Raw genomic sequence first — 24,298 nt, 5'->3', positions numbered from 1 at the left:
ATCTTTTCTTGTACTTCCCACTGTTTTCTCTAAGATCTTCTTTAACTCCCTATTTGCTAATCAGCTTGGCCATTAGTCTGAGGGTGGTATGGCGTGGCTACTTTATGGATTACTCCATATTTGTGGAGGAGTTTCTCCATCTGTTTGTTGCAAAAGTGACCACCACCGTCACTAACAAGACCCTTGGGCACTCCATATCTTGTGAAAATGTGATTCTTAAGGAATTGGAGGACAATCTGTGCATCACAGGTGGTTGTGGCTATGGCTTCCACCCACTTTGAGACATACTCTACTGCCACCAATATATATCTAAAAGAGTAGGAAGGGGGAAAGGGTCCCATGAAATCAATACCCCATAGGTCAAACAGCTCCACTTCCAAGATAAAATTTTGACGCATCTCATTCCTTCTTGTCAATCCTCCAGCTCTTTGACATTCATTGCATTGGTGAACGAACTCTCTAGCATCCTTGAAGATAGTTGGCCAATAAAACCCACTCTGTAGTACCTTTGCAGCTGTTCTCTCTGGTCCAAAGTGTCCACCATATGCTGAGCCATGGCAATGCCATAGTATGTCCTTCATTTCATTTTCAGGGACGCACCTCCTAATCATTCCATCAGAGCATCTCTTGAATAGGAAAGGTTCATCCCACAAGAACTTCCTTGCTTCATTGAGTAATTTCTTCATTTGTTGCTTGGAGAATTCTTGAGGTATCTTTCTTCCTACTTTGTAGTTTGCTATGTCAGCAAACCAAGGTGTTTGTTGAACTTGGAAGAGGTGTTCATCAGGGAAGTTCTCATTTACTTGCTGTGGTTTATCTTGCTTAGCTTCTTGTGGCACTCTTGATAGATGATCTGCTACTTGATTTTCACTTCCCTTTCTATCCCTCACTTCAATATCAAATTCTTGTAGCAGCAACACCCACCTAATAAGCCTTGGCTTCGAATCCTGTTTAGACATTAAATACTTGAGAGCAGAATGGTTAGTGTATACTATAACTTTTGAACCGATCAAGTATTGTCTAAACTTATCAAATGCATATACAATTGCTAAAAGTTCTTTTTCAGTGGTGGTATAATTTTTCTGTGTTTCATTCAACACCTTGCTAGCATAATATATGACATGATGTAATTTGTGCTTCTTTTGCCCCAGTACAGCGCCAATAGCAAGGTTGCTTGCATCACACATAAGTTCAAAAGGTAAATTCCAATCAGGGGGTGTGATGATTGGTGCTGTAATGAGCTTTCTCTTGAGAGTTTCAAAGGCATGTTTACAGTTGTCATCAAAAATAAAAGGGATATCATTTATTAGTAAATTGCTCAATGATTTTGCTATTTTTGAAAAGTCTTGGATGAACTTTCTGTAGAAGCCAGCATGCCCAAGAAAACTCCTTACTGCTTTCACATTAACAGGTATAAGGAGTTTTTCAATAACTTCTATTTTAGCTTTATCAACTTCTATACCTCTACATGATACTTTATGCCCAAGAACTATTCCTTCCGGAACCATGAAATGGCACTTTTCCCAATTCAACACCAAATTAGTTTCTTGGCATCTTTTCAAAACAAGAGTTAGGTTATGCAAGCAAGTGTTAAATGAATTGCCAAAAACAGAAAAATCATCCATGAATACTTCTAAGAACTTTTCCTCCATATCAGCAAAGATGGAAAGCATACACCTTTGAAAAGTGGCTGGGGCGTTGCACAGCCCAAAGGGCATCCTCCTATAGGCAAAAACTCCAAATGGGCATGTGAAGGAGGTCTTCTCTTGATCCTTGGGGTCCACTACTATTTGATTGTATCCAGAGTACCCATCCAGGAAGTAGTAGTAAGCATGGTCTGCTAGTCTTTCCAACATTTGATCAATGAAGGGCAGAGGAAAATGATCTTTTCTTGTTGCATCATTCAATCTCCTGTAGTCTATGCACATTCTCCACCCAGTCACTGTCCTAGTGGGGATCAACTCATTCTTCTCATTGGTGATGACTGTCATTCCTCCCTTCTTTGGCACAACTTGAACCGGACTCACCCAAGAGCTATCTGAGATTGGGAAAATTATCCCAACATTCCATAGCTTCATCACTTCTTTTTGAACCACCTCTTTCATGGTTGGGTTGAGTCTTCTTTGCGGTTGAACCACAGGTTTTGATTCTTCCTCCAATAAAATTTTATGCATACAAATAGCAGGGCTGATGCCTTTGATGTCCTCAATTGTCCACCCCAAGGCTGTTTTATGAGCTTTTAATACTTCAATCAACCTTTCTTCCTCATCCATGTTCAGGGAGGAATTTATGATCACTGGTAATGCCTCTGCTTCCCCAAGAAACACGTATTTGAGGTGAGGAGGGAGAGGCTTCAACTCCTGTTTTGGTTTATCCTCTTTCTTGTCTTCAATAGAAATTTCTACCACTTCCTCTCCTTGTTCTTCCTGATGCTCTAAATAGTTTTCTTCAAATATCTCTTCTACCAGCCCTTCTATCATATCCACATTCATGTAATTCTCTTGCTCAGAGGGGTGTTGCATTGATTTGAAGACATTGATTACCATTTGTTCATTATGCACCCTGAAGGTCATTTCTCCCTTCTCCACATCAATAGTGGTTCTTGCTGTGGCTAGAAATGGTCTCCCCAAGATGATTGAGTTGTTTCCTTCCCTTTCTGTGTCTAAGATTACGAAGTCTGCAGGGAAGATAAACTTTCCAACCTTCACTAGTAAATTTTCCACAGTTCCATTGGGTGTCTTGATTGATCTGTCGGCCATTACTAGTGACATCCTGATGGGTTTGATTTCTTCTATAGCAAGCTTTCTCATCAATGATAGAGGCATCAAGTTGATGCTGGCACCTAGATCACATAAAGCGTTTTCCAATGTTATCTTGCCTATGGTGCATGAGACTACAAAACTCCCTGGGTCTTTGAGCTTTGGTGGGATACCCATCTGGATCACAGCGCTACATTCTTCAGTGAACATGATAGTTTCCTTTTCTTGCCAACTTCTCTTCTTGTTGATTAGCTCCTTCATGAACTTGGCATATAGGGGCATTTGCTCCAGTGCCTCAGCTAAGGGAATATTTATCTCCAACTTCTTGAAAGTCTCAAGGAACTTATGAAAATATTGATCCTTTGCTTCCTTGTTGAATCTTTGGGGATATGGTAGTGGAGGTACCAAGTTCTTCTCTGCTTGCTGCTTTTGTTCCTTGGTTGGCTCTTCAATTACTTCCTTCCCCTTTCTTGAAATTTTTGTTTATTCCTCCTTTTCTTGAGCTTGCTTTGAAGTTTGCTTGCTTGCTGTTGCACCATCACCATTGGCTTCCTCTTTTCCATCTTGCTTCTTTTCATTTTCCTTTGACTTCTTGGTTGCTTCTTCATCCTTCACCAAGACCTTTCCACTTCTTAGCTGAATTGCTTTGCATTCCTCTTTTGGATTAAGAATGGTGTCACTTGAAAGTGAACTTAATGGTTTTTCCATGGAAAGTTGCTTGGAGATTTGTCCAATTTGCCTTTCCATACTTTTCATGGAGGCTTCCTGGTTTCTTAATGTCATCTCCTGGTGCTTCATCATCTTTTCCATTAAGAGCTCCAAGTTGTTAATTCTCTGAGAGTCTTGTGAGATTGGTTAATGGTGGGGTGTTGAGGGTGATGACAAGTCATCTAAGCCCATTTTAGCTAGTCTTTTTCTTTAGTTTTCATTAGAATTATGCACTTTCTTGAGCTACAAGCAAGCTAATTGAGTAGATTTTCATGTTTCCCTTGATTGAACCAACCATATGTGAATTCATGCCATTTCATGAGGTTTTGAGCTATAATTGTTGCATATTGTGGAAGATTGAATACCTCATGATTTTGAGCAAAGCTTTGATTAGTTTGGTTGATCAATGATAGGTGAAGAAGGCTTGGAGAAAGGTTGAAGCAAAGAGGAATGGCTAGGAGTGAAGAGAGGACAATGGAATAAGTGAAAATTGAACCGGGTTGCATGAAGTTAGCCCCAACGTTAGCCCCCTAACTTGGAGGCTAACGTTGGGCATGTAAATCACTCCCTGGAAGTGGCCAACGTTAGCTCCAACGTTAGCCCCCTAACTTGGAGGCTAACGTTGGAACTTGAGAATTTCTCCCCTGGGCACCAACGTTTGCGCCAACGTTAGCCCCCTAACTTGGAGGCTAACGTTGGCACTTAAATCACAAAGGGGGAAGGCTAACGTTGGCGCCACTCACACCAAGCATTGCCAACGTTAGGGTCAAAGTTAGACCCCTAACGTTGGCACCAACGTTCAAACCAGGAAACCATGCTTGCTGCCATAAAAAGTTAGGGTCAAAGTTAGACCCCTAACTTTGACCCTAACGTTGAGATCATCTTTGGCCAACTTCAAAAACCGGTTCAATTGGTTCACTTCGGTTCTTCTTCAATCTTCAAGAGCAATCAACCAAGGCCTCTTTCAACCCAATTCCACCAAGAACAAAGGCCCAACTCAAGGCTTGAAGATCATTTTGGAAAGTGTATAAAGAGGATAGAATTCAATTTGTTTAGAGAGCTTTCCGGGAGAGTTTTCCTTTGAGAGCTTTTCTTTTAGATTTTTGAGAGGAGTTTTTGGAAAGCTTTTGTTACTGAGTGAACTTGAATTTCTTTGTTTCCTTTTACTTGAAATTTCATTTTACTTTTGTCTTGAATCTTGGATTGGAGAATTAAAGAAATTCTGTTTCAATCTCAATCTTGGAAATCTCTGTTTCTTTACTTTACTGTTAATTGAATTTCATTTCCGGTTCATTGTTCTTCATCGCTCTTCTTTGCAATTTACAATTTCCTTGCTATTGTTCTTATTGGATCTAGGAAGGCATTGAGATCTAGACTTGGTTTTCTAGTCTCTGGGTCCTGAGATCTAAATTCTCATTTCAATTCTCTGTTTAATGCTTTCATTGTTCATTTACTTTATTGCTTCAAGATCCGGTTCAATCCCAATTCCCTTGCCCTCTTCTGTTTGATGCAATTTAATTTTTCCTTGTTTAAATTCTGCAAATCCATTCCCCAATTCCCTTTACATTTCAAGCAATTTATATTCCTTGCACTTTAAGATTCCGCAATTTATATTTCTTGCACTTTAAGTTTCTGCCATTTAATTTCTTGTTCTTTAAGTTTCAGCAATTTATTTCTTGTTCTCTTTACTTCAATGCAATTTACATTCTGCAAGTCACACAATCATCAACCAAATCTTGATTCGCTTGACTAAATCAACCACTAAACTAAAATTGCTCAATCCTTCAATCCCTGTGGGATCGACCTCACTCCCGTGAGTTTTTATTACTTGATACGACCCGGTACACTTGCCGGTTGGATTGTGATGTTTAGTGAGAGATTCGTTTCTCACCAAAATATCTCATCAAGTTTTTGGCGCCGTTGCCGGGGATTGATTAGATTGACAATGATTAAGCGAGGTGGTAATCTAGATCAAGCACTTTTTCTTTATTTTTCTTTAACTTTTGATTAACCCACTAACTGTTTGAAATTTTGCTTGAACTAAACTTCATTCTAGCAGTAGAGTGAAGTAATCTTGCTGGTGTTTCTTTTGTCTTGTTTGTATGTCAGGTACAAGGAGATCCGCTCCTGTGTTATCTGAAGTTGATCAGAGAACTCTTAGAAGGATAAGAAGAGCCGAAAGAGGGAAGAGTATTGTTGGAGAAGAAGAATCAGACGAAGAATTCCACGAGATGGAAGGAGATACATCTAATCCAGAAGGAGGAGTTAATAATCCACCACAACAGAGGAGAGTATTGGCTTCCTATACTTTTGCAAATGCTAGACATTGTGGAAGCAGCATTCTCACCCCTAATGTCAATGCAAATAACTTCGAACTGAAGCCACAACTCATCACATTGGTCCAGAACAACTGCTCATTTGGAGGAGGACCATTGGAGGATCCAAATCAACATCTATCTACCTTCTTGAGGATCTGTGACACTGTCAAATCCAATGGTGTGAATCCTGAAACTTACAAGCTTCTGCTGTTCCCGTTCTCATTAAGGGATAAGGCTGCACAATGGCTTGAAACTTTTCCCCAAGCAAGTATCACTAGTTGGGATGACTTGGTAACTAAATTTCTAGCCAAGTTCTATCCACCCCAGAGAGTCATCAGGCTGAAAACCGAGGTGCAGACATTCACACAATTAGATGCTGAATCCTTGTATGAAGCATGGGAGAGGTACAAAGCCTTAATCAGAAAATGCCCTCCAGAGATGTTCAATGAATGGGATGTGCTGCAAAATTTCTATGAAGGCCTGACATTGAAATCTCAGGAGGCATTAGATCATTCTGCTGGAGGTTCACTACAACTAATGAAAACTGCTGAGGAAGCTCAGAATCTTGTGGATATGGTGGCCAACAACCAATATTTCTTTGCTCATCAAAGAAGCCGCCAACCATCACAAAGAAGAGGAGTAATGGAACTAGAAGGACTGGACTCAATCCTAGCTCAAAACAAGATGATGCAGCAGCAAATTCAACAACAATTTGAGCAAATGGCCAAGAGGATTGATAGTCTCCAAGTTGCAGCAGTCAACACTAGCCAACCATCAACCACATGGGGACAGAGTGAAGAGACTCAAGAGGAGCAACAGCAAGAACAAGTCCAGTACATGCACAACCAAAATTCTGGGCCAAATGAAGTATATGGTGACACTTACAACCCTTCTTGGAAGAACCACCCAAACCTTAGGTGGGGAGACAATCACAACCAAAATCAACAACCATGGCAGAGAAACTCAAACCAAAACACTTTAAGAAACAACCAAAACCACAACCAGCAGCAAACTAACCAAAACCCCTACAGAAAACCTCAAAACAACTACTCCAACCCCAACCATTACCAATCTAATAACCAACCCACCAACCAAAATGCCTACCATCCACCATCCACATCTCACAACCCACCACAAGCATCACCTGAATCTCAAAGACTCACCAACTTGGAAACCTTGATAGACAAAATGTGGAAACACCAAGAAATGACAACCAAGAACCATGAAGCCTCCATGAAGAGCCTAGAGAGGCAAATTGGGCAAATCTCCAAACAGATTTCTGTTGAGAAACCTTCAAGCTCACTGCCGAGTGACACAATCCCAAATCCTAAGGAAGAATGCAAGGCAATACAATTGAGGAGTGGAAGAGTCTTGGTGAAAAATGAAGAAGCAACCAAGAAGCCAAAGGAAAGTGACAAGAAACAAGCCGAAGAAGAGAAAGTCAATGACAAGAAGGAGACAGCAAGCAAGCCAACTCAGAATCAAGTTCAAGAAAAAGAAGATCAGCCACAAAAATCAAGAAAGGGAAAGGAAGTAATTGAAGAGCCAACTGAGGACCAAAGGCAGGGAAATAACTTCACTCCTCCCTTGCCATATCCTCAAAGGTTTAACAAGGAAACTAAGGACCAACACTTCCCAAAATTTCTTGAAATCTTCAAGAAGTTAGAGATCAATATTCCCTTAACTGAAGCACTTGAGCAAATGCCCCTGTACGCAAAGTTCTTGAAGGAACTTATCAACAAGAAGAGGAGTTGGCAAGTTAATGAAACTGTACTACTCACTGAGGAATGCAGAGCACTAATCCAGAAGGGACTTCCTCCCAAACTTGAGGACCCTGGGAGTTTCTTTCTACCCTGCGCCATTGGCAGTATGACTATCAAGAAGGCGATGTGTGACTTGGGAGCTAGTATCAATCTGATGCCTGCCTCTCTAGTGAAAAAGTTAGGCATAAAAGAGGTAAGACCAGTAAAGATGTCTCTAGAATTGGTGGACAAATCAGTAATATGCCCCAGTGGTATAATTGAGAACCTTCTAGTCAAGGTAGATAGATTCATCTTCCCTGCAGATTTTGTGATCCTGGATTCGAATCAGGATGAGGGCGACTCCATTATACTGGGAAGACCGTTCTTAGCCACTGCTAGGGCCATCATAGACATAGAGCAAGGAGAATTAACCCTCAGGATGCATAATGAAAGTATCACTCTGAGTGTACTACCAGAAACACAGAACAGTAATGAAAAGAAGGATGGTACAGAAACAGACAAGGAAAATCTGCAGTGGAGGGAGGAAATCAACAAGACAAACAACAACTGCCCTCCCAAGCAAGAGATAGATGATACAGCAGGCCAAAAAGAGAAAGAGACTGTGCAAAGTAATGAAGAAGCTCAAGGGAACATTGTAGTATTGGCAACTAAGAAAAGGAATTTCAAAAGGGAGCCTGTTTTCAAAGAAGAAGAATTAACAAAAGGAAGGAAGAAAAACAAAAACAGAATCAAAAAGGGGTGGAAGAACAAAAAAATTCCAACAGAAGGGCTCTCCAAAGGTGACAAAGTGCAGTTAGTCTATCAACAACTGGGAACAGACCAACAGACTAACGATTACTATACTGTGAGCAAAATATTATCACTAGAACATGCTGAGATAGAGCACCAAGGAACAAAGAAGAAGCTCACGATCAGAGGGGACAAGTTGAGGCACTACAGTCATCAACCGCCATAAAAGAAAGCCTCAGTGTCAAGCTAGTGACAATAAAAGAGCGCTTGTTGGGAGGCAACCCAACCTGAGGTAGTTTTCTTTTCATAGTTATTTCAATAAAAAGGTTAAATGAGTGGTATGTATTGCAAGGAGCTAAGTTTGGTGTTTCACACCAAAACATATTAAGGGAGAATGAAGGATTCTAAGTTTGGTGTTCCACCAAAAATCTTACTTAAAAGCACATTCTCACTTTCTATATAAAGAGTTACCAACTCCAAGCAATCTGACAAATCATTTAAGCATTGTCTGTTTCTAGTTTTCAGTTTTATTACCTTTAGCAAAGATTTAGGCTTTCACATATGGTTATGGATAAGAAACATGGCAAGAGACTAAGTTTGGTGTTCACACACCAAAGTAAGTTCAAACACCTACAAGAAAGTCTTGCACACTAACAAATCACATAAAGGCTTGAGAAACAAGCAACTTCCATTAACACTGCAGAAAATCAATCACTCTTCTGGGAGGACTACTCACCATTAGCTGAGATGAAAGAAGAAGAAGCCACCAAGAGGTTGTATTGTCACTTAACTCCATCAGTATTGAATTGCTCTAATTTGGAAGTATGAATATGCCCATTTTAACAGAAACTGTTAGTGTAGTATGCATCAATTATGTTTTTGTTTTTTTTAAGTAGGCTGGTTTTTATGTTGGCTTGTGTGTTCATTTTCACTTAACAAGAAGCATATGTTGTCCCCTGCATCTTTTAATTCAATAAAAGAACAGTTTGAATGTGAAGTGAAATGGTCTCTGTTAGATAGAAGTGGAATAAAAGTAAGTGGTGGTATGTGTGTGATTGTATAATAACTCACTTTTAGTGAATAAAGAGCTAGGAAATCTCCTTCTAAGTAGAGAGTGGATACTGTCTATGAATCTCAATTGAATAAAACTCCTTGGTTAGAAAGAAAAACAAAAAGAAAGAAAGAACAAAGAAAGCCAAAAAGTGGCAAAACAAAAGAAAAACAAAAAGAAACAAAGCTGGACACCAATAGCTTGAACTCTGAAATATATGCCTGTGATGTTTTTGTACTAGGATCTGCTTGGATTAGTAAGCTCTTAGGAGTGCCTCAACACTTGGTGACTTGGGTTAACTAACCCGGGATCATCAGCTGAAAATCCACTATCAAGAGCAACCTAACTACAAAGCATTTAGTAGCCCAAAGAGGTGCTGGGCATCAATGTTTTAAGAAGGAATGTGAGCCAAGTGTCTATGGTGAATAATGTGTCAAGTATAAAGAAAAGAAAATGAACTTGCTACACATGACACTCAAATAAAGCTTTTGAATAAAGTAATGACCAAGGATAAAGGAATAATGAGAGGTCATAGCAGTATGTCACTTGAAGCTTGAAGGAGACTTTCTAGGCCTAAGAGTCAATAAGAAGTGAGCATTTGCATATCCACATAAAACCCCATGAACTATCAATAACACTTTGCTAGCATGAACTTCCTTTTCCATTTCATTCTTTCTTCTTAATAATTCATTTCTTGCTTGGGGACAAGCAAGCTTTAAGTTTGGTGTTGTGATGACAAGTCATCTGAGCCCATTTTAGCTAGTCTTTTTCTTTAGTTTTCATTAGAATTATGCACTTTCTTGAGCTACAAGCAAGCTAATTGAGTAGATTTTCATGTTTCCCTTGATTGAACCAACCATATGTGAATTCATGCCATTTCATGAGGTTTTGAGCTATAATTGTTGCATATTGTGGAAGATTGAATACCTCATGATTTTGAGCAAAGCTTTGATTAGTTTGGTTGATCAATGATAGGTGAAGAAGGCTTGGAGAAAGGTTGAAGCAAAGAGGAATGGCTAGGAGTGAAGAGAGGACAATGGAATAAGTGAAAATTGAACCGGGTTGCATGAAGTTAGCCCCAACGTTAGCCCCCTAACTTGGAGGCTAACGTTGGGCATGTAAATCACTCCCTGGAAGTGGCCAACGTTAGCTCCAACGTTAGCCCCCTAACTTGGAGGCTAACGTTGGAACTTGAGAATTTCTCCCCTGGGCACCAACGTTTGCGCCAACGTTAGCCCCCTAACTTGGAGGCTAACGTTGGCACTTAAATCACAAAGGGGGAAGGCCAACGTTTGCGCCACTCACACCAAGCATTGCCAACGTTAGGGTCAAAGTTAGACCCCTAACGTTGGCACCAACGTTCAAACCAGGAAACCATGCTTGCTGCCATAAAAAGTTAGGGTCAAAGTTAGACCCCTAACTTTGACCCTAACGTTGAGATCATCTTTGGCCAACTTCAAAAACCGGTTCAATTGGTTCACTTCGGTTCTTCTTCAATCTTCAAGAGCAATCAACCAAGGCCTCTTTCAACCCAATTCCACCAAGAACAAAGGCCCAACTCAAGGCTTGAAGATCATTTTGGAAAGTGTATAAAGAGGATAGAATTCAATTTGTTTAGAGAGCTTTCCGGGAGAGTTTTCCTTTGAGAGCTTTTCTTTTAGATTTTTGAGAGGAGTTTTTGGAAAGCTTTTGTTACTGAGTGAACTTGAATTTCTTTGTTTCCTTTTACTTGAAATTTCATTTTACTTTTGTCTTGAATCTTGGATTGGAGAATTGAAGAAATTCTTTTTCAATCTCAATCTTGGATCTCTCTGTTTCTTTACTTTACTGTTAATTGAATTTCATTTCCGGTTCATTGTTCTTCATCGCTCTTCTTTGCAATTTACAATTTCCTTGCTATTGTTCTTATTGGATCTAGGAAGGCATTGAGATCTAGACTTGGTTTTCTAGTCTCTGGGTCCTGAGATCTAAATTCTCATTTCAATTCTCTGTTTAATGCTTTCATTGTTCATTTACTTTATTGCTTCAAGATCCGGTTCAATCCCAATTCCCTTGCCCTCTTCTGTTTGATGCAATTTAATTTTTCCTTGTTTAAATTCTGCAAATCCATTCCCCAATTCCCTTTACATTTCAAGCAATTTATATTCCTTGCACTTTAAGATTCCGCAATTTATATTTCTTGCACTTTAAGTTTCTGCCATTTAATTTCTTGTTCTTTAAGTTTCAGCAATTTATTTCTTGTTCTCTTTACTTCAATGCAATTTACATTCTGCAAGTCACACAATCATCAACCAAATCTTGATTCGCTTGACTAAATCAACCACTAAACTAAAATTGCTCAATCCTTCAATCCCTGTGGGATCGACCTCACTCCCGTGAGTTTTTATTACTTGATACGACCCGGTACACTTGCCGGTTGGATTGTGATGTTTAGTGAGAGATTCGTTTCTCACCAAAATATCTCATCAAGTTTTTGGCGCCGTTGCCGGGGATTGATTAGATTGACAATGATTAAGCGAGGTGGTAATCTAGATCAAGCACTTTTTCTTTATTTTTCTTTAACTTTTGATTAACCCACTAACTGTTTGAAATTTTGCTTGAACTAAACTTCATTCTAGCAGTAGAGTGAAGTAATCTTGCTGGTGTTTCTTTTGTCTTGTTTGTATGTCAGGTACAAGGAGATCCGCTCCTGTGTTATCTGAAGTTGATCAGAGAACTCTTAGAAGGATAAGAAGAGCCGAAAGAGGGAAGAGTATTGTTGGAGAAGAAGAATCAGACGAAGAATTCCACGAGATGGAAGGAGATACATCTAATCCAGAAGGAGGAGTTAATAATCCACCACAACAGAGGAGAGTATTGGCTTCCTATACTTTTGCAAATGCTAGACATTGTGGAAGCAGCATTCTCACCCCTAATGTCAATGCAAATAACTTCGAACTGAAGCCACAACTCATCACATTGGTCCAGAACAACTGCTCATTTGGAGGAGGACCATTGGAGGATCCAAATCAACATCTATCTACCTTCTTGAGGATCTGTGACACTGTCAAATCCAATGGTGTGAATCCTGAAACTTACAAGCTTCTGCTGTTCCCGTTCTCATTAAGGGATAAGGCTGCACAATGGCTTGAAACTTTTCCCCAAGCAAGTATCACTAGTTGGGATGACTTGGTAACTAAATTTCTAGCCAAGTTCTATCCACCCCAGAGAGTCATCAGGCTGAAAACCGAGGTGCAGACATTCACACAATTAGATGCTGAATCCTTGTATGAAGCATGGGAGAGGTACAAAGCCTTAATCAGAAAATGCCCTCCAGAGATGTTCAATGAATGGGATGTGCTGCAAAATTTCTATGAAGGCCTGACATTGAAATCTCAGGAGGCATTAGATCATTCTGCTGGAGGTTCACTACAACTAATGAAAACTGCTGAGGAAGCTCAGAATCTTGTGGATATGGTGGCCAACAACCAATATTTCTTTGCTCATCAAAGAAGCCGCCAACCATCACAAAGAAGAGGAGTAATGGAACTAGAAGGAGTGGACTCAATCCTAGCTCAAAACAAGATGATGCAGCAGCAAATTCAACAACAATTTGAGCAAATGGCCAAGAGGATTGATAGTCTCCAAGTTGCAGCAGTCAACACTAGCCAACCATCAACCACATGGGGACAGAGTGAAGAGACTCAAGAGGAGCAACAGCAAGAACAAGTCCAGTACATGCACAACCAAAATTCTGGGCCAAATGAAGTATATGGTGACACTTACAACCCTTCTTGGAAGAACCACCCAAACCTTAGGTGGGGAGACAATCACAACCAAAATCAACAACCATGGCAGAGAAACTCAAACCAAAACACTTTAAGAAACAACCAAAACCACAACCAGCAGCAAACTAACCAAAACCCCTACAGAAAACCTCAAAACAACTACTCCAACCCCAACCATTACCAATCTAATAACCAACCCACCAACCAAAATGCCTACCATCCACCATCCACATCTCACAACCCACCACAAGCATCACCTGAATCTCAAAGACTCACCAACTTGGAAACCTTGATAGACAAAATGTGGAAACACCAAGAAATGACAACCAAGAACCATGAAGCCTCCATGAAGAGCCTAGAGAGGCAAATTGGGCAAATCTCCAAACAGATTTCTGTTGAGAAACCTTCAAGCTCACTGCCGAGTGACACAATCCCAAATCCTAAGGAAGAATGCAAGGCAATACAATTGAGGAGTGGAAGAGTCTTGGTGAAAAATGAAGAAGCAACCAAGAAGCCAAAGGAAAGTGACAAGAAACAAGCCGAAGAAGAGAAAGTCAATGACAAGAAGGAGACAGCAAGCAAGCCAACTCAGAATCAAGTTCAAGAAAAAGAAGATCAGCCACAAAAATCAAGAAAGGGAAAGGAAGTAATTGAAGAGCCAACTGAGGACCAAAGGCAGGGAAATAACTTCACTCCTCCCTTGCCATATCCTCAAAGGTTTAACAAGGAAACTAAGGACCAACACTTCCCAAAATTTCTTGAAATCTTCAAGAAGTTAGAGATCAATATTCCCTTAACTGAAGCACTTGAGCAAATGCCCCTGTACGCAAAGTTCTTGAAGGAACTTATCAACAAGAAGAGGAGTTGGCAAGTTAATGAAACTGTACTGCTCACTGAGGAATGCAGAGCACTAATCCAGAAGGGACTTCCTCCCAAACTTGAGGACCCTGGGAGTTTCTTTCTACCCTGCGCCATTGGCAGTATGACTATCAAGAAGGCGATGTGTGACTTGGGAGCTAGTATCAATCTGATGCCTGCCTCTCTAGTGAAAAAGTTAGGCATAAAAGAGGTAAGACCAGTAAAGATGTCTCTAGAATTGGTGGACAAATCAGTAATATGCCCCAGTGGTATAATTGAGAACCTTCTAGTCAAGGTAGATAGATTCATCTTCCCTGCAGATTTTGTGATCCTGGATTCGAATCAGGATGAGGGCGACTCCATTATACTGGGAAGACCGTTCTTAGCCACTGCTAGGGCCATCATAGACATAGAGCAAGGAGAATTAACCCTCAGGATGCATAATGAAAGTATCACTCTGAGTGTACTACCAGAAACACAGAACAGTAATGAAAAGAAGGATGGTACAGAAACAGACAAGGAAAATCTGCAGTGGAGGGAGGAAATCAACAAGACAAACAACAACTGCCCTCCCAAGCAAGAGATAGATGATACAGCAGGCCAAAAAGAGAAAGAGACTGTGCAAAGTAATGAAGAAGCTCAAGGGAACATTGTAGTATTGGCAACTAAGAAAAGGAATTTCAAAAGGGAGCCTGTTTTCAAAGAAGAAGAATTAACAAAAGGAAGGAAGAAAAACAAAAACAGAATCAAAAAGGGGTGGAAGAACAAAAAAATTCCAACAGAAGGGCTCTCCAAAGGTGACAAAGTGCAGTTAGTCTATCAACAACTGGGAACAGACCAACAGACTAACGATTACTATACTGTGAGCAAAATATTATCACTAGAACATGCTGAGATAGAGCACCAAGGAACAAAGAAGAAGCTCACGATCAGAGGGGACAAGTTGAGGCACTACAGTCATCAACCGCCATAAAAGAAAGCCTCAGTGTCAAGCTAGTGACAATAAAAGAGCGCTTGTTGGGAGGCAACCCAACCTGAGGTAGTTTTCTTTTCATAGTTATTTCAATAAAAAGGTTAAATGAGTGGTATGTATTGCAAGGAGCTAAGTTTGGTGTTTCACACCAAAACATATTAAGGGAGAATGAAGGATTCTAAGTTTGGTGTTCCACCAAAAATCTTACTTAAAAGCACATTCTCACTTTCTATATAAAGAGTTACCAACTCCAAGCAATCTGACAAATCATTTAAGCATTGTCTGTTTCTAGTTTTCAGTTTTATTACCTTTAGCAAAGATTTAGGCTTTCACATATGGTTATGGATAAGAAACATGGCAAGAGACTAAGTTTGGTGTTCACACACCAAAGTAAGTTCAAACACCTACAAGAAAGTCTTGCACACTAACAAATCACATAAAGGCTTGAGAAACAAGCAACTTCCATTAACACTGCAGAAAATCAATCACTCTTCTGGGAGGACTACTCACCATTAGCTGAGATGAAAGAAGAAGAAGCCACCAAGAGGTTGTATTGTCACTTAACTCCATCAGTATTGAATTGCTCTAATTTGGAAGTATGAATATGCCCATTTTAACAGAAACTGTTAGTGTAGTATGCATCAATTATGTTTTTGTTTTTTTTAAGTAGGCTGGTTTTTATGTTGGCTTGTGTGTTCATTTTCACTTAACAAGAAGCATATGTTGTCCCCTGCATCTTTTAATTCAATAAAAGAACAGTTTGAATGTGAAGTGAAATGGTCTCTGTTAGATAGAAGTGGAATAAAAGTAAGTGGTGGTATGTGTGTGATTGTATAATAACTCACTTTTAGTGAATAAAGAGCTAGGAAATCTCCTTCTAAGTAGAGAGTGGATACTGTCTATGAATCTCAATTGAATAAAACTCCTTGGTTAGAAAGAAAAACAAAAAGAAAGAAAGAACAAAGAAAGCCAAAAAGTGGCAAAACAAAAGAAAAACAAAAAGAAACAAAGCTGGACACCAATAGCTTGAACTCTGAAATATATGCCTGTGATGTTTTTGTACTAGGATCTGCTTGGATTAGTAAGCTCTTAGGAGTGCCTCAACACTTGGTGACTTGGGTTAACTAACCCGGGATCATCAGCTGAAAATCCACTATCAAGAGCAACCTAACTACAAAGCATTTAGTAGCCCAAAGAGGTGCTGGGCATCAATGTTTTAAGAAGGAATGTGAGCCAAGTGTCTATGGTGAATAATGTGTCAAGTATAAAGAAAAGAAAATGAACTTGCTACACATGACACTCAAATAAAGCTTTTGAATAAAGTAATGACCAAGGATAAAGGAATAATGAGAGGTCATAGCAGTATGTCACTTGAAGCTTGAAGGAGACTTTCTAGGCCTAAGAGTCAATAAGAAGTGAGCATTTGCATATCCACATAAAACCCCATGAACTATCAATAACACTTTGCTAGCATGAACTTCCTTTTCCATTTCATTCTTTCTTCTTAATAATTCATTTCTTGCTTGGGGACAAGCAAGCTTTAAGTTTGGTGTTGTGATGACAAGTCATCTGAGCCCATTTTAGCTAGTCTTTTTCTTTAGTTTTCATTAGAATTATGCACTTTCTTGAGCTACAAGCAAGCTAATTGAGTAGATTTTCATGTTTCCCTTGATTGAACCAACCATATGTGAATTCATGCCATTTCATGAGGTTTTGAGCTATAATTGTTGCATATTGTGGAAGATTGAATACCTCATGATTTTGAGCAAAGCTTTGATTAGTTTGGTTGATCAATGATAGGTGAAGAAGGCTTGGAGAAAGGTTGAAGCAAAGAGGAATGGCTAGGAGTGAAGAGAGGACAATGGAATAAGTGAAAATTGAACCGGGTTGCATGAAGTTAGCCCCAACGTTAGCCCCCTAACTTGGAGGCTAACGTTGGGCATGTAAATCACTCCCTGGAAGTGGCCAACGTTAGCTCCAACGTTAGCCCCCTAACTTGGAGGCTAACGTTGGAACTTGAGAATTTCTCCCCTGGGCACCAACGTTTGCGCCAACGTTAGCCCCCTAACTTGGAGGCTAACGTTGGCACTTAAATCACAAAGGGGGAAGGCTAACGTTGGCGCCACTCACACCAAGCATTGCCAACGTTAGGGTCAAAGTTAGACCCCTAACGTTGGCACCAACGTTCAAACCAGGAAACCATGCTTGCTGCCATAAAAAGTTAGGGTCAAAGTTAGACCCCTAACTTTGACCCTAACGTTGAGATCATCTTTGGCCAACTTCAAAAACCGGTTCAATTGGTTCACTTCGGTTCTTCTTCAATCTTCAAGAGCAATCAACCAAGGCCTCTTTCAACCCAATTCCACCAAGAACAAAGGCCCAACTCAAGGCTTGAAGATCATTTTGGAAAGTGTATAAAGAGGATAGAATTCAATTTGTTTAGAGAGCTTTCCGGGAGAGTTTTCCTTTGAGAGCTTTTCTTTTAGATTTTTGAGAGGAGTTTTTGGAAAGCTTTTGTTACTGAGTGAACTTGAATTTCTTTGTTTCCTTTTACTTGAAATTTCATTTTACTTTTGTCTTGAATCTTGGATTGGAGAATTGAAGAAATTCTGTTTCAATCTCAATCTTGGATCTCTCTGTTTCTTTACTTTACTGTTAATTGAATTTCATTTCCGGTTCATTGTTCTTCATCGCTCTTCTTTGCAATTTACAATTTCCTTGCTATTGTTCTTATTGGATCTAGGAAGGCATTGAGATCTAGACTTGGTTTTCTAGTCTCTGGGTCCTGAGATCTAAATTCTCATTTCAATTCTCTGTTTAATGCTTTCATTGTTCATTTACTTTATTGCTTCAAGATCCGGTTCAATCCCAATTCCCTTGCCCTCTTCTGTTTGATGCAATTTAATTTTTCCTTGTTTAAATTCTGCAAATCCATTCCCCAATTCCCTTTACATTTCAAGCAATTTATATTCCTTGCACTTTAAGATTCCGCAATTTATATTTCTTGCACTTTAAGTTTCTGCCATTTAATTTCTTGTTCTTTAAGTTTCAGCAATTTATTTCTTGTTCTCTTTACTTCAATGCAATTTACATTCTGCAAGTCACACAATCATCAACCAAATCTTGATTCGCTTGACTAAATCAACCACTAAACTAAAATTGCTCAATCCTTCAATCCCTGTGGGATCGACCTCACTCCCGTGAGTTTTTATTACTTGATACGACCCGGTACACTTGCCGGTTGGATTGTGATGTTTAGTGAGAGATTCGTTTCTCACCAAAATATCTCATCAGAGGGTTGAGGGTAAGTGTTTTGATTTGAGGCTTGGTTATTGGATGGATGATGGTTAGTGTTGGGGTGAGTATTTTGTGGTTTTCTGTATGTGTTTTGGGTATTATTCTGCTGGTTGTTTTGGTTTGTGTTCTTCCAACTGTTTTGGTTTGAGTTTTGGTTTGAGTTCCTTTGCCATGGTTGTTGAGGTTGATTGTGGTTGTCTCCCCATCTGAGGTTGGGGTGGTTCTTCCATGAAGGGTTGTAAGTGTCACCATAAACCTCATTTGTCCCAGAATTTTGATTGTGCATGTACTGGACTTGCTCCTGCTGTTGCTCCTCTTGAGTTTCTTCATTTGTTCCCCATGTGGTTGATGGTTGGTTGGTGCTTACTGATGCAACTTGGAGGCTATCAATCCTCTTGGCCATTTGCTCAAATTGTTGTTGAATCTGCTGCTGCATCAATTTGTTTTGAGCTAGGATTGAGTCCACTCCTTCCAACTCCATCACTCCCTTCCTCTGTGATGGTTGGCGTTGCCTTTGGTGGGCAAAGAAATACTGGTTGTTAGCTACCATATCAATGAGATTTTGGGCTTCTTCTGCCGTCTTCATGAATTGCAAAGAACCTCCAGCTGAATGATCCAAGGCCTCTTGAGATTTCAGTGTTAAGCCTTCATAGAAATTCTGCAATCTATCCCACTCATTGAACATTCCAGGAGGACACTTCCGGATCAGAGCCTTGTACCTTTCCCATGCTTCATATAATGGTTCAGCCTCCATTTGTGTGAATGTTTGTACTTCAGTCTTCAGTCTAATAACTCTTTGAGGTGGGTAGAATTTGGCAAGGAATTTGCTCACTAGATCATCCCAATTGTCGATGCTGTCTCTTGGGAAAGATTCCAACCATTGGGTGGCTTTATCTCTGAGAGAGAATGGAAATAGCAGTAGCTTGTAGCTATCAGGATGCACTCCATTAGTTTTGACAGTGTCACAAATTCTCAAGAAAGTGGACAAGTGTTGATTTGGATCTTCAAGTGGTCCTCCTCCATAAGAACAATTATTTTGAACCAATGTGATGAGTTGTGGCTTTAGTTTAAAGTTATTTGCATTAACATTTGGGGTAAGAATGCTACTCCCACAATGTCTAGGATTTGCAAATGTGTAGGAAGCCAAAACTCTTCTCTGTGGTGGATTGTTGTTGTTGTTAGTTACTCCTCCTTGTGGATTAGTTGGAATTGTTGAGTGTTCTTCCATATCTTGGAACTCTTCTTCTTCCGAATCCTCTTCTCCAACAATGTTTTTCCCTCTTTTATCTCTTCTTAATCTCCTGAGGGTTCTTTCATCTTATTCACAAAAAGTTGGTATAGCTCTCCTTGTCCCTGACATGCAAACAAGACATAGAAATCAAACAAAACCAGAAGGACAATAACACTTCAATCCATGATGAAATTGTAGTTAGCTTAAGCAAAAATTCAAACAGTTAGTGGGTTAATCAAAAGTTAAAGAACAGAAAATAAAAATGCTAGATCTAGATCTCCACTTCACTTAATCATTGTCAATCTAATCAATCCCCGGCAACGGCGCCAAAAACTTGATGGGTATTTTTTGTGGAAACAAATTCCAACACCCAAACTCACCGGCAAGTGTACTGGGTTGCATCAAGTAATAATAACTCACATGAGTGAGGTCGATCCCACAGGGATTGAAGGATTGAGCAATTTTAGTTTAGTGGTTGATTTAGTCAAGCGAATCAAGTTTGGTTGAGTGATTTGTGCTTTGCAGAAACTAAATTGCTTGAAATATAAAGGGAGAGGGGTAAAGTGCAATAAATTAAAGAGCAGGAAAGTAAAGAAGCAGATTCTTAAAGTGCAAGTAATATAAATTGCAGAAACTTAGATTGCAAGAAATGTAAATGGCTGAAGCTTAAAGTGCAAGAAATGTAAATTGCTTGAATTATAAAAGGAATTGGGAATTGGGATTGCAGAATTTAAACAAGAACAAGTAAATTGCATTAAACATAAAAGAGAAAATTTACTTGCAGTGAAGTAGATCTTGAACAGAAGAGTAAAATGCTTTGAAGAATTTAAAAACAGGAAAGCAGTGCTTAATTTGCAGCAATGTAAAAGAGGTTGAAGATCTCAGGAGTGGAAGAGACTAGATAACAAGTCTAGATCTCAAATCCTTCCTTGATCTAACAAGAACAATTGCAAAGGAAATAAAGAAAAGAGAATTGCAGAAATTGTAGAAGAAGAAGCAGTAAATGGAAATTGGAATTCAATTATACAGAAAATTTAAAACAAGATCTCAAGGTGAGATTGAAACAGAAGTTCTTCAATTCTCCACCCAAGATCCAAAGCAAGAAAATAAAAGAGTGCTCAAACAAGAAACAAGAAGAAGAGAGATCAATTCTTCCTCCAAGTTCTCTGAAATCTAAACTCAAAAACAAAAGCTCAAAATGAAAATGAAAGTTCAAAGAAAAATTCAAAATAAAATTCCGCTCTCTAATTCCATCAAACTAACTCCTATTTATACACTTTCTATTCTTGGATATTGGAATTTGGATGGGCTTTTGATTTGGTGAAGATTTGAATTAAATTGGACTCTTGGTTGAATTTTCAGCCCATGGGTAATATGCTTCCAGGGGAGTGCTCAGCTCACAAAGTGAGCTGAGCTTTGACACTTAGTGTGGGGAAGCATTGGTAGCGTGCTGCTGTCTTGAGTGCATCAGGTGAGAGCTCAGCTCACTTTGTGAGCTGAGCATTATTGCCTTGGTGCCAAATGTTGTGCGCTGTGTGCTGCCCAGGGACCGTGTCATGCGCGCTCCTTGTGCTCCTGGCCGTGTCAAATTTGTTATGTGATGCCCATGGACCTTGTCAATTTGTTGCGTGCCCCATGCATCAAGAAGTAGCGCTCAGCTCTCCAAGTGAGCTGAGCCTTGGGACATCCAAGGGAGGGTCCTTGGTTCGAAACCCATGGGAAGCATGCGCTACCCTTTTTCTTGGTTGCCTTGCTTCCTTGCTTCCTCAAGGTGTGGGGTTCGATCCTTGGGGAGTGCATTTGGCCAATTTTGGCTTATTTTTCCATGTGAGTAGCGCCTCCCCTCTTCCCTTTGGTCATGGGTTCAAGTCTTGAGCATGCATTTGCAAAACATTTTCCTTGAATTTTTCCTCTAGCGCTCTCGATAATGCTCACTTTGTGAGCTGAGCTTGGTTCCTCATTTCCTTATTTCTTGGCCTTGTGTTGTGCTCAGCTCACAAAGTGAGCTGAGCTTTGTGCCTTGGTCTCCTGGGAGTAAGTGTAGCACTCACTTAGTGAGCTTTGGAGGGAGCTTCATGGTTTTGTTGCACCACACTTCCTCTTTTCTTGGCCACACTTTTTCTTCTTTGAGCCACACTTCTTAGGCCACGCTTTCTTCTTTTCTTCTTTTCTTCACCTACAATTAATCAAAACAACCAATCAAAGTATCACCAAATTCACAAGGTCTATTAATCATAAAAAATCAATTAAATTTAGCTTAAACCTCATGATTTAGCATCAATTTCATGGTGGTTGTTTGATTCAAAGAAGTCATGCATTTTCATTCCAAATTGCTTTCTTAGGATGCAAGAAAGTGTATAAAACTAAATAAAAATAAAGAAAAAGGCTAGTAAAACTAGGCTACGATGACTTGTCATCACCCAATTCCCAATTCCTTTTACAATTCAAGCAATTTACATTTCTTGCACTTTAAGATTCAGCCATTTACCTTTCTTGCAATCTAAGTTTCTGCAATTTACATTACTTGTTCTTTAAGATTCAGCTTATTTACTTTCTTTGCTCTTTAATTTACTGCAATTTCCCCTTCCCCCTTTACAATTCATGTCATTTAGTTTCTGTCAAATACAAACCACTCAACCAATACTTGATTCGCTTGACTAAATCAACCACTAAACTAAAATTGCTCAATCCTTCAATCCCTGTGGGATCGACCTCACTTATGTGAGTTATTATTACTTGATGCGACCCGGTACACTTGCCGGTGAGTTTGTGTTGGATCGTTTTCCACACATCAATGGACAGAAAAATCGATGAGCTGCGAACTGCTGTGGCAAATGCACAAAACCTACCTCAAAATCCCCATGGTTGGAATCAATCTGAAAAAGGTTTTGGAGCAATTAACTGTGGGCAACAAAATCATGAGCAATCACACTCTCCAAGTAGTACCTCAAGCATGTTCCAACACAAGTTCCAAAGTGATGTGTACAACCCACCCTGGAGGACTCATTACAACTGGAGGAGGAGTGAGCACCAAAATTAAAGATTTTTAAAATCATTACAACTCATTATTTGTTTTATTTTTAAACTAAAAAAATAAATTTTTTTTCTGATTGTAAAAAATAAAAGATTCCAACAATATCCAAAAAATAAAAAATTAAAATTTTAAATTTTTTAAATTAATTTATTCTTAATTTGTGAACAAGCGGAGTAAAAAAAAGTTAACTATCCGAGTGTAGCATTATTCGGTGAATAAAAAGATAAAAAAATATTTTTAAAAATATTAAAATTTTTGAAAAAATAAATTTTTTATTTCTGAATTTTTAAATTATATGATTAATTTTTTTATATAAATCAGAAAAATAAAATAAAGTCCAGCAATATCTGGTAAATAATAGATTAGTAAATTTAATTTTTTTTAATTTTAAACTAAAAAAATAAATTTTTTTCTAATTTTAAAAAAATAAATTTTTTCTATTAAACAATAAATCTGTAAATTTTTTATTTTTGTTTAAAGTTTTAAACTAAAACATAAATTTTTTTCTAATAGTAGAAAAATAAAAAATTCCAAAAATATTCAAAAACTAAAAAAATTGAAAAATAAAAAATTTAAATTTTTTTAATTAATTTATTCTTATTTTGTGAACAAGTGCAACAAAAAAAAGTCAATTTTCTAAGTGCAGCATTATCTGGAGAATAAAAAAATTAAAAATTTTAAAAAACTAAATTTTTTATTTTTGAAATTTTAAATTATATGATTAATTTTTTTATTTCAATTAGAAAAATAAAATAAAGTCCAACAATATCAGTTAAATAACAGAGTTGTAAATTTATTTTTCTAAATTTTAAACTTAAAAAATAATTTTTTTTCTAATTGTAAAAAAACTAAAAAATTTCAAATTATTCAAAAATAAAAAAATTAAAATCTTAAATTTTTTTAATTAATCTATTATTAATTTGTGAACAAGTGTAGCAAAAAAAAAAAGTCAACTGTCCGGGTGTAGTCTTATCCGGTGAATAAAAAGATAAAAAGATATTTTTAAAAAATTAAAAAATTTAAAAAACTAAATTTTTATTTTTTAATTTTTAAATTATATTACTAAATATTTTTTATTTAAATTATAAAAATAAATTAAAGTTCAGCAATATCCAGTAAACAAAAGATCTGTAAATTTTTTATTTTTGTTTAAAGTTTTAAACTAAAAAATAAATTTTTTTATAACAGAAGAAAAATAAAAAATTTAAACAATATTCTAAAACTAAAAAAATTGAAAAATAAAAAATTTTAAATTTTTTAAATTAATTTATTCTTATTTTGTGAACAAGTGCAGCAAAAAAAAGACAATTTTCTGAGTGCAGCATTATCCGGAGAATAAAAAAATAAAAAATATTTTTAAAAAAATTAAAAATTTTAGAAAACTAAATTTTTTATTTTTGAATTTTTAAATTATATGATTAATTTTTTTATTTCAATTAGAAAAATAAAATAAAGTCCAACAATATCTGTTAAATAACAGAGTTGTAAATTTATTTTTTTAATTTTTAAACTTAAAAAATAAATTTTTTTCTAATTGTAAAAAAATAAAAAATTCCAAATTATCCAAAAAATAAAAATTTTAAATTTTTTAAATTAATCTAATCTTAATTTGTGAACAAGTGCAGCAAAAAAAGTCAACTATTAGGGTGTAGTCTTATCCGGTGAATAAAAAGATAAAAAAATTATTTTTTAAAAAAATTAAAAATTTTAAAAAAATAAATTTTTTATTTTTGAATTTTAAAATTATATGATTAATTTTTTATTTAAATTAGACAATAAAATAAAGTCCATCAATATTTGATAAATAACA

The sequence above is a fragment of the Arachis hypogaea genome, chromosome 19 (genome assembly GCF_003086295.3).
Source record: "Arachis hypogaea cultivar Tifrunner chromosome 19, arahy.Tifrunner.gnm2.J5K5, whole genome shotgun sequence".
Taxonomy (NCBI): domain Eukaryota; kingdom Viridiplantae; phylum Streptophyta; class Magnoliopsida; order Fabales; family Fabaceae; genus Arachis; species Arachis hypogaea.
Note: the sequence above shows the minus strand (reverse complement) of the source record.